Below are 11,362 nucleotides of genomic sequence, written 5' to 3'. Positions count from 1 at the left end.
GGTCTCAGGTTTGGTATAAGCATTGAGATATCACATCTCATGCTATAGGACGGGTCTCAGGATTGGAATGGAAGGAGTTGGATATCACATCTCATGTTATAGGAAGGATCTCAGGTTTGGTATTAGAAGCATTGAGACATCACATCTCATGCTATAGGAAGGGTCTCAGGGTTGGAATGGGAAGGAGTTGAATATCACAACTCATCCAATAGGAAGGGTCTCAGGTTTGGAATGGGAAGGAATTGGATATCACATCTCATGTTATAGGAAGGATCTCAGGTTTGGTATTAGAAGCATTGAGATATCACATCTCATGCTATAGGAAGGGTCTCAGGATTGGAATGTGAAGGATTTGGATATCACATCTCATGCTAAAGGAAGGGTCTCAGGTTTGGTAGAAGCATTGAGATATCACGTCTCTGCTATCGGAAGGGTCTCAGGATTGGATTGGGAAGGAGTTGGATATCCCTTCTCATGCTATAGGAAGGGTCTCAGGATTTGAATGGCAAGGAGTTGGATATCACATCTCATGCCATAGGAAGGGTCTCAGGTTTGGTATAAGCATTGAGATATCACATCTCTGCTATCGGAAGGGTCTCAGGATTGGAATGGGAAGGAGTTGGATATTCCCATCTCATGTTATAGGAAGGGTCTCAGGTTTGGTATTAGAAGCATTGAGATATCACATCTCATGCTATAGGAAGGGTCTCAGGATTGGAATGGGAAGGACTTGGATATCACATCTCATGCTATAGGGAGGGTCTCAAGTTTGATATTAGAAGCTTTGAGATATCACATCTCATGATATCGGAAGGGTCTCAGGATTGGAATGGGAAGGAGTTGGATATCACATCTCATGATAAAGGAAGGGTCTAAGTTTTGGAAGGGGAAGGATTTGGATATCACACCTCATGTTATATTACGGGTCTCAGGTTTGGTATTAGAAGCATTGAGATATCAAGTCTCAGAGTATAGGAAGGGCCTCAGAATTGGAATGGGAAGGAGTTGGATATCACATCTCAAGCTATAGGAAGGGTCTCAGGATTGGAATGGGAAGGACTTGGATATCACATCTCATGCTATAGGAAGGCTCTCAGGTTTGGAAGGGGAAAGAGTTGGATATCACATTTCATGTTAGAGGTAGGATCTCAGGTTTGGCATTAGAGGCATTGAGATATCACATCTCATGCTATCAGAAGGGTCTCAGGAATGGAATGGGAAGGAGTTGGATATCACATCTCATGCTAAAGAGAGGGTCTCAGGTTTGGAAGGGGAAGGATTTGGATATCACATCTCATGTTATAGGAAGGATCTCAGGTTTGGTATTAGAAGCATTGAGATATCACATCTCATGCTATCGGAAGGATCTCAGGTTTGGTATTAGAAGCATTGAGATATCACATCTCATGCTATCAGAAGGGTCTCAGGATTGGAATGGGAAGGATTTGGATATCACATCTCATGTTATCGGAAGGATCTCACGTTTGGTATTAGAAGTATTGAGATATCATATCTCATGCTATAAGAAGGGTCTCAGGATTGGAATGGGAAGGAGTTGGATATTCCCATCTCATGTTATAGGGAGGGTCTCAAGTTTGATATTAGAAGCATTGAGATATCACATTTCATGATATTGGAAGGGTCTCAAGATTGCAATGGGAAGGAGTTGGCTATCACATCTCATGATAAAGGAAGGGTCTAAGGTTTGGAAGGGGAAGGATTTGGATATCACATCTCATGTTATAGGACGGGTCTCAGGTTTGGTATTAGAAGCATTGAGATATCAAGTCTCATGGTATAGGAAGGGTCTCAGAATTGGAATGGGAAGGAGTTGGATATCACATCTCATGCCATAGTATGGGTCTCAGGTTTGGTAGAAGCATTGGGATATCAGATCTCATGCTATCGGAAGGGTATCGGGATTGGATTTGGAAGGAGTTGGATATCCCATCTCATGCTATAGGAAGGGTCTCAGGTTGGAATGGGAAGGAGTTGGATATCACATCTCATGTTATAGGAAGGGTCTCAGGATTGGAATGGGAAGGACTTGGATATCACATCTCATGCTATAGGAAGGCTCTCAGGTTTGCAAGGGGAAAAAGTTGGATATCACATTTCATGTTAGAGGTAGGATCTCAGGTTTGGTATTAGAAGTATTGAGTTATCACATCTCATGCTATCAGAAGGATCTCAGGTTTGGTATAGAAGCATTGAGATATCATATCTTATGCTATCAGAAGAGTCTCAGGATTGGAATGGGAAGGAGTTGGATATCACATCTCATGCTAAAGGGAGGGTCTCAGGTTTGGAAGATAAGGATTTGGATATCACATCTCATGTTATAGGAAGGATCTCAGGTTTGGTATTAGAAGTATTGAGATATCACATCTCATGCTATCGGAAGGATCTCAGGTTTGGTATAGAAGCATTGAGATATCATATCTTATGCTATCAGAAGGGTCTCAGGATTGGAATGGGAAGGAGTTGGATATCACATCTCATGCTAAAGGGAGGGTCTCAGGTTTGGAAGGGGAAGGATTTGGATATCACATCTCATGTTATAGGATGGATCTCAGGTTTGGTATTAGAAGTATTGAGATATCACATCTCATGTTATCGGAAGGATCTCAGGTTTGATATTAGAAGTATTGAGATATCACCTCTCATGCTATAGGAAGGGTCTCAGGATTGGAATGGGAAGGAGTTGGATATCACATCTCATGCTAAAGGAAGGGTCTCAGGTTTGGTAGAAGCATTGAGATATCACATCTCATGCTATAGGAAGGGTCTCAGGATTGGAATGGGAAGGACTTAGATATCACATATCATGCTATAGGGAGGGTCTCAGTTTTGATATTAGAAGCATTGAGATATCACATCTCATGCTATCGGAAGTGTCTCAGGATTGGAATGGGAAGGAGCCGGATATCACATCTCATGCTAAAGGAAGGGTCTCAGGTTTGGAACGGGAAGGAGTTGGATATCACATCTCATGTTATAGGAAGGGTCTCAGGTTTGGTATAAACATTGAGATATCACATCTCTGCTATCGGAAGTGTCTCAGGATTGGAATGGGAAGGAGTTGGATATCCCATCTCATGTTATAGGACGGGTCTCAGGTTTTTTATTAGAATCATTGAGATATCATATTGCATGCTGTAGGAAGGGTCTAAGGATTGGAATGGGAAGGACTTGGATATCACATCTCATGCTATAGATAGGCTCTCAGGTTTGGAAAGTGAAGGAGTTGGATATCACATTTCATGTTAGAGGAAGGATCTCAGGTTTGGTATTAGAGGCATTGAGATATCACATCTCAGGCTATAGGAAGGGTCTCAGGATTGGAATGGGAAGGAGTTGGATATCACATCTCATGCTATAGGAAGGGTCCAGGATTGGAATGGAAGGAGTTGGATATCACATCTCATGTTATAGGAAGGATCTCAGGTTTGGTATTAGAAGCATTGAGACATCACATCTCATGCTATAGGAAGGGTCTCAGGATTGGAATGGGAAGGAGTTGGATATCACATCTCATGTTATAGGAAGAGTCTCAGGTTTGGTATTAGAAGCATTGAGATATCACATCTCATGCTATAGGAAGTGTCTCAGGATTGGAATGGGAAGGACTTGGATATCACATCTCATGCTATAGGTAGGGTCTCAAGTTTGATATTAGAAGCATTGAGATATCACATCTCATGCTATAGGAAGGGTCTCAGGTTTGGTATAAGCAGTGAGATATCACATCTCATGCTATAGGAAGTGTCTCAGGATTGGAATGGGAAGGAGTTGGATATCACATCTCATGTTATAGGAAGGATCTCAGGTTTGGTATAAGCATTGAGATATCACATCTCTGCTATCGGAAGGGTCTCAGGATTGGAATGGGAAGGAGTTGGATATTCCCATCTCATGTTATAGGAAGGGTCTCAGGTTTGGTATTAGAAGCATTGAGATATCACATCTCATGCTATAGGAAGGGTCTCAGGATTGGAATGGGAAGGACTTGGATATCACATCTCATGCTATAGGGAGGGTCTCAAGTTTGATATTAGAAGCTTTGAGATATCACATCTCATGATATCGGAAGGGTCTCAGGATTGGAATGGGAAGGAGTTGGATATCACATCCCATGATAAAGGAAGGGTCTAAGGTTTGGAAGGGGAAGGATTTGGATATCACATCTCATGTTATATTACGGGTCTCAGGTTTGGTATTAGAAGCATTGAGATATCAAGTCTCATAGTATAGGAAGGGTCTCAGAATTGGAATGGGAAGGAGTTGGATATCACATCTCAAGCTATAGGAAGGTTCTCAGGATTGGAATGGGAAGGACTTGGATATCACATCTCATGCTATAGGAAGGCTCTCAGGTTTGGAAGGGGAAAGAGTTGGATATCACATTTCATGTTAGAGGTAGGATCTCAGGTTTGGTATTAGAGGCATTGAGATATCACATCTCATGCTATCAGAAGGGTCTCAGGAATGGAATGGGAAGGAGTTGGATATCACATCTCATGCTAAAGGGAGGGTCTCAGGTTTGGAAGGGGAAGGATTTGGATATCACATCTCATGTTATAGGAAGGATCTCAGGTTTGGTATTAGAAGCATTGAGATATCACATCTCATGCTATCGGAAGGATCTCAGGTTTGGTATTAGAAGCATTGAGATATCACATCTCATGCTATCAGAAGAGTCTCAGGATTGGAATAGGAAGGAGTTGGATGTCACATCTCATGCTAAAGGGAGGGTCTCAGGTTTGGAAGGGGAAGGATTTGGATATCACATCTCATGTTATCGGAAGGATCTCACGTTTGGTATTAGAAGTATTGAGATATCATATCTCATGCTATAGGAAGGGTCTCAGGATTGGAATGGGAAGGAGTTGGATATCACATCTCATGCTATAGGGAGGGTCTCAGGATTGGAATGGGAAGGACTTAGATATCACATATCATGCTATAGGGAGGGTCTCAGTTTTGATATTAGAAGCATTGAGATATCACATCTCATGCTATCGGAAGTGTCTCAGGATTGGAATGGGAAGGAGCTGGATATCACATCTCATGCTAAAGGAAGGGTCTCAGGTTTGGAACGGGAAGGATTTGGATATCACATCTCATGTTACAGGAAGGGTCTCAGGTTTGGTATAAGCATTGAGATATCACATCTCTGCTATCGGAAGAGTCTCAGGATTGGAATGGGAAGGAGTTGGATATCCCATCTCATGTTATAGGACGGGTCTCAGGTTTGTTATTAGAATCATTGAGATATCATATTGCATGCTGTAGGAAGGGTCTAAGGGTTGGAATGTGAAGGACTTGGATATCACATCTCATGCTATAGATAGGCTCTTAGGTTTGGAAAGGGAAGGAGTTGGATATCACATTTCATGTTAGAGGAAGGATCTCAGGTTTGGTATTAGAAGCATAGAGATATCACATCTCATGCTATAGGAAGGGTCTCAGGATTGGAATGGGAAGCAGTTGGATATCACATCTCATGCTATAGGAAGGGTCTCAGGTTTGGTATAAGCATTGAGATATCACATCTCATGCTATAGGAAGGGTCTCAGGATTGGAATGGGAAGGACTTGGATATCACATCTCATGCTATAGGGAGGGTCTCAAGTTTGATATTAGAAGCTTTGAGATATCACATCTCATGATATTGGAAGGGTCTCAGGATTGGAATGGGAAGGAGTTGGATATCACATCTCATGATAAAGGAAGGGTCTAAGGTTTGGAAGGGGAAGGATTTGGATATCACATCTCATGTTATATTACGGGTCTCAGGTTTGGTATTAGAAGCATTGAGATATCAAGTCTCATAGTATAGGAAGGGTCTCAGAATTGGAATGGGAAGGAGTTGGATATCACATCTCATGCTATAGGAAGTGTCTCAGGATTGGAATGGGAAGGAGTTGGATATCACATCTCATGTTATAGGAAGGATCTCAGGTTTGGTATAAGCATTGAGATATCACATCTCTGCTATCGGAAGAGTCTCAGGATTGGAATGGGAAGGAGTTGGATATCCCATCTCATGTTATAGGACGGGTCTCAGGTTTGTTATTAGAATCATTGAGATATCATATTGCATGCTGTAGGAAGGGTCTAAGGGTTGGAATGTGAAGGACTTGGATATCACATCTCATGCTATAGATAGGCTCTTAGGTTTGGAAAGGGAAGGAGTTGGATATCACATTTCATGTTAGAGGAAGGATCTCAGGTTTGGTATTAGAAGCATAGAGATATCACATCTCATGCTATAGGAAGGGTCTCAGGATTGGAATGGGAAGCAGTTGGATATCACATCTCATGCTATAGGAAGTGTCTCAGGATTGGAATGGGAAGGACTTGGGTATCACATCTCATGCTATAGGGAGGGTCTCAAGTTTGATATTAGAAGCATTGAGATATCACATCTCATGCTATAGGAAGGGTCTCAGGATTGGAATGGGAAGGAGTTGGATATCACATCTCATGCTATAGGAAGGGTCTCAGGTTTGGTATAAGCAGTGAGATATCACATCTCATGCTATAGGAAGTGTCTCAGGATTGGAATGGGAAGGAGTTGGATTACACATCTCATGTTATAGGAAGGATCTCAGGTTTGGTATAAGCATTGAGATATCACATCTCTGCTATCGGAAGGGTCTCAGGATTGGAATGGGAAGGAGTTGGATATTCCCATCTCATGTTATAGGGAGGGTCTCAAGTTTGATATTAGAAGCATTGAGATATCACATTTCATGATATCGGAAGGGTCTCAAGATTGGAATGGGAAGGAGTTGGCTATCACATCTCATGATAAAGGAAGGGTCTAAGGTTTGGAAGGGGAAGCATTTGGATATCACATCTCATGTTATAGGACGGGTCTCAGGTTTGGTATTAGAAGCATTGAGATATCAAGTCTCATGGTATAGGAAGGGTCTCAGAATTGGAATGGGAAGGAGTTGGATATCACATCTCAAGCTATAGGAAGGGTCTCAGGATTAGAATGGGAAGGAGTTTGATATCACATCTCATGCCATAGTATGGGTCTCAGGTTTGGTAGAAGCATTGGGATATCAGATCTCATGCTATCGGAAGGGTATCGGGATTGGATTTGGAAGGAGTTGGATATCCCATCTCATGCTATAGGAAGGGTCTCAGGTTGGAATGGGAAGGAGTTGGGTATCACATCTCATGTTATAGGAAGGGTCTCAGGATTGGAATGGGAAGGACTTGGATATCACATCTCATGCTATAGGAAGGCTCTCAGGTTTGCAAGGGGAAAGAGTTGGATATCACATTTCATGTTAGAGGTAGGATCTCAGGTTTGGTATTAGAAGTATTGAGATATCACATCTCATGCTATCAGAAGGATCTCAGGTTTGGTATAGAAGCATTGAGATATCATATCTTATGCTATCAGAAGAGTCTCAGGATTGGAATGGGAAAGAGTTGGATATCACATCTCATGCTAAAGGGAGGGTCTCAGGTTTGGAAGATAAGGATTTGGATATCACATCTCATGTTATAGGAAGGATCTCAGGTTTGGTATTAGAAGTATTGAGATATCACATCTCATGCTATCGGAAGGATCTCAGGTTTGGTATAGAAGCATTGAGATATCATATCTTATGCTGTCAGAAGGGTCTCAGGATTGGAATGGGAAGGAGTTGGATATCACATCTCATGCTAAAGGGCGGGTCTCAGGTTTGGAAGGGGAAGGATTTGGATATCACATCTCATGTTATAGGATGGATCTCAGGTTTGGTATTAGAAGTATTGAGATATCACATCTCATGTTATCGGAAGGATCTCAGGTTTGGTATTAGAAGTATTGAGATATCACCTCTCATGCTATAGGAAGGGTCTCAGGATTGGAATGGGAAGGAGTTGGATATCACATCTCATGCTAAAGGAAGGGTCTCAGGTTTGGTAGAAGCATTGAGATATCACATCTCATGCTATAGGAAGGGTCTCAGGATTGGAATGGGAAGGACTTAGATATCACATATCATGCTATAGGGAGGGTCTCAGTTTTGATATTAGAAGCATTGAGATATCACATCTCATGCTATCGGAAGTGTCTCAGGATTGGAATGGGAAGGAGCTGGATATCACATCTCATGCTAAAGGAAGGGTCTCAGGTTTGGAACGGGAAGGAGTTGGATATCACATCTCATGTTATAGGAAGGGTCTCAGGTTTGGTATAAACATTGAGATATCACATCTCTGCTATCGGAAGTGTCTCAGGATTGGAATGGGAAGGAGTTGGATATCCCATCTCATGTTATAGGACGGGTCTCAGGTTTTTTATTAGAATCATTGAGATATCATATTGCATGCTGTAGGAAGGGTCTAAGGATTGGAATGGGAAGGACTTGGATATCACATCTCATGCTATAGATAGGCTCTCAGGTTTGGAAAGTGAAGGAGTTGGATATCACATTTCATGTTAGAGGAAGGATCTCAGGTTTGGTATTAGAGGCATTGAGATATCACATCTCAGGCTATAGGAAGGGTCTCAGGATTGGAATGGGAAGGAGTTGGATATCACATCTCATGCTAAAGGAAGGGTCTCAGGTTTGGTATAAGCATTGAGATATCACATCTCATGCTATAGGAAGGGTCCAGGATTGGAATGGAAGGAGTTGGATATCACATCTCATGTTATAGGAAGGATCTCATGTTTGGTATTAGAAGCATTGAGACATCACATCTCATGCTATAGGAAGGGTCTCAGGATTGGAATGGGAAGGAGTTGGATATCACATCTCATGCTATAGGAAGGGTCTCAGGATTGGAATGGGAAGGAGTTGAATATGACATCTCATGCCGTAGGAAGGGTCTCAGGTTTGGTATAAACATTGAGATATCACATCTCTGCTATCAAAAGGTTCTCAGGATTGGAATGGGAAGGAGTTGGATATCCCATCTCATGTTATAGGAAGAGTCTCAGGTTTGGTATTAGAAGCATTGAGATATCACATCTCATGCTATAGGAAGTGTCTCAGGATTGGAATGGGAAGGACTTGGATATCACATCTCATGCTATAGGTAGGGTCTCAAGTTTGATATTAGAAGCATTGAGATATCACATCTCATGCTATAGGAAGGGTCTGAGGATTGGAATGGGAAGGAGTTGGATATCACATCTCATGCTATGGGAAGGGTCTCAGGTTTGGTATAAGCAGTGAGATATCACATCTCATGCTATAGGAAGTGTCTCAGGATTGGAATGGGAAGGAGTTGGATATCACATCTCATGTTATAGGAAGGATCTCAGGTTTGGTATAAGCATTGAGATATCACATCTCTGCTATCGGAAGGGTCTCAGGATTGGAATGGGAAGGAGTTGGATATTCCCATCTCATGTTATAGGAAGGGTCTCAGGTTTGGTATTAGAAGCATTGAGATATCACATCTCATGCTATAGGAAGGGTCTCAGGATTGGAATGGGAAGGACTTGGATATCACATCTCATGCTATAGGGAGGGTCTCAAGTTTGATATTAGAAGCTTTGAGATATCACATCTCATGATATCGGAAGGGTCTCAGGATTGGAATGGGAAGGAGTTGGATATCACATCTCATGATAAAGGAAGGGTCTAAGGTTTGGAAGGGGAAGGATTTGGATATCACATCTCATGTTATATTACGGGTCTCAGGTTTGGTATTAGAAGCATTGAGATATCAAGTCTCATAGTATAGGAAGGGTCTCAGAATTGGAATGGGAAGGAGTTGGATATCACATCTCAAGCTATAGGAAGGGTCTCAGGATTGGAATGGGAAGGACTTGGATATCACATCTCATGCTATAGGAAGGCTCTCAGGTTTGGAAGGGGAAAGAGTTGGATATCACATTTCATGTTAGAGGTAGGATCTCAGGTTTGGTATTAGAGGCATTGAGATATCACATCTCATGCTATCAGAAGGGTCTCAGGAATGGAATGGGAAGGAGTTGGATATCACATCTCATGCTAAAGGGAGGGTCTCAGGTTTGGAAGGGGAAGGATTTGGATATCACATCTCATGTTATAGGAAGGATCTCAGGTTTGGTATTAGAAGCATTGAGATATCACATCTCATGCTATCGGAAGGATCTCAGGTTTGGTATTAGAAGCATTGAGATATCACATCTCATGCTATCAGAAGAGTCTCAGGATTGGAATAGGAAGGAGTTGGATATCACATCTCATGCTAAAGGGAGGGTCTCAGGTTTGGAAGGGGAAGGATTTGGATATCACATCTCATGTTATCGGAAGGATCTCACGTTTGGTATTAGAAGTATTGAGATATCATATCTCATGCTATAGGAAGGGTCTCAGGATTGGAATGGGAAGGAGTTGGATATCACATCTCATCCCATAGGAAGGGTCTCAGGTTTGGAATTGGAAGGAGTTGGATATCACATTTCATGTTAGAGGAAGGATCTCAGGTTTGGTATTAGAGGCATTGAGATATCACATCTCAGGCTATAGGAAGGGTCTCAGGATTGGAATGGGAAGGAGTTGGATATCACATCTCATGCTAAAGGAAGGGTCTCAGGTTTGGTATAAGCATTGAGATATCACATCTCATGCTATAGGAAGGGTCCAGGATTGGAATGGAAGGAGTTGGATATCACATCTCATGTTATAGGAAGGATCTCAGGTTTGGTATTAGAAGCATTGAGACATCACATCTCATGCTATAGGAAGGGTCTCAGGATTGGAATGGGAAGGAGTTGGATATCACATCTCATGCTATAGGAAGGGTCTCAGGATTGGAATGGGAAGGAGTTGAATATGACATCTCATGCCGTAGGAAGGGTCTCAAGTTTGATATTAGAAGCATTGAGATATCACATCTCATGCTATAGGAAGGGTCTGAGGATTGGAATGGGAAGGAGTTGGATATCACATCTCATGCTATGGGAAGGGTCTCAGGTTTGGTATAAACATTGAGATATCACATATCTGCTATCAAAAGGTTCTCAGGATTGGAATGGGAAGGAGTTGGATATCCCATCTCATGTTATAGGAAGAGTCTCAGGTTTGGTATTAGAAGCATTGAGATATCACATCTCATTCTATAGGAAGTGTCTCAGGATTGGAATGGGAAGGACTTGGATATCACATCTCATGCCATAGGTAGGGTCTCAAGTTTGATATTAGAAGCATTGAGATATCACATCTCATGCTATAGGAAGGGTCTGAGGATTGGAATGGGAAGGAGTTGGATATCACATCTCATGCTATGGGAAGGGTCTCAGGTTTGGTATAAGCAGTGAGATATCACATCTCATGCTATAGGAAGTGTCTCAGGATTGGAATGGGAAGGAGTTGGATATCACATCTAATGTTATAGGAAGGATCTCAGGTTT

Source organism: Ambystoma mexicanum, unplaced genomic scaffold, assembly GCF_040938575.1.
Source record: "Ambystoma mexicanum isolate Mex_15411 unplaced genomic scaffold, UKY_AmexF1_1 Mex_scaf5, whole genome shotgun sequence".
Taxonomy (NCBI): Eukaryota; Metazoa; Chordata; class Amphibia; order Caudata; family Ambystomatidae; genus Ambystoma; species Ambystoma mexicanum.
Note: the sequence above shows the minus strand (reverse complement) of the source record.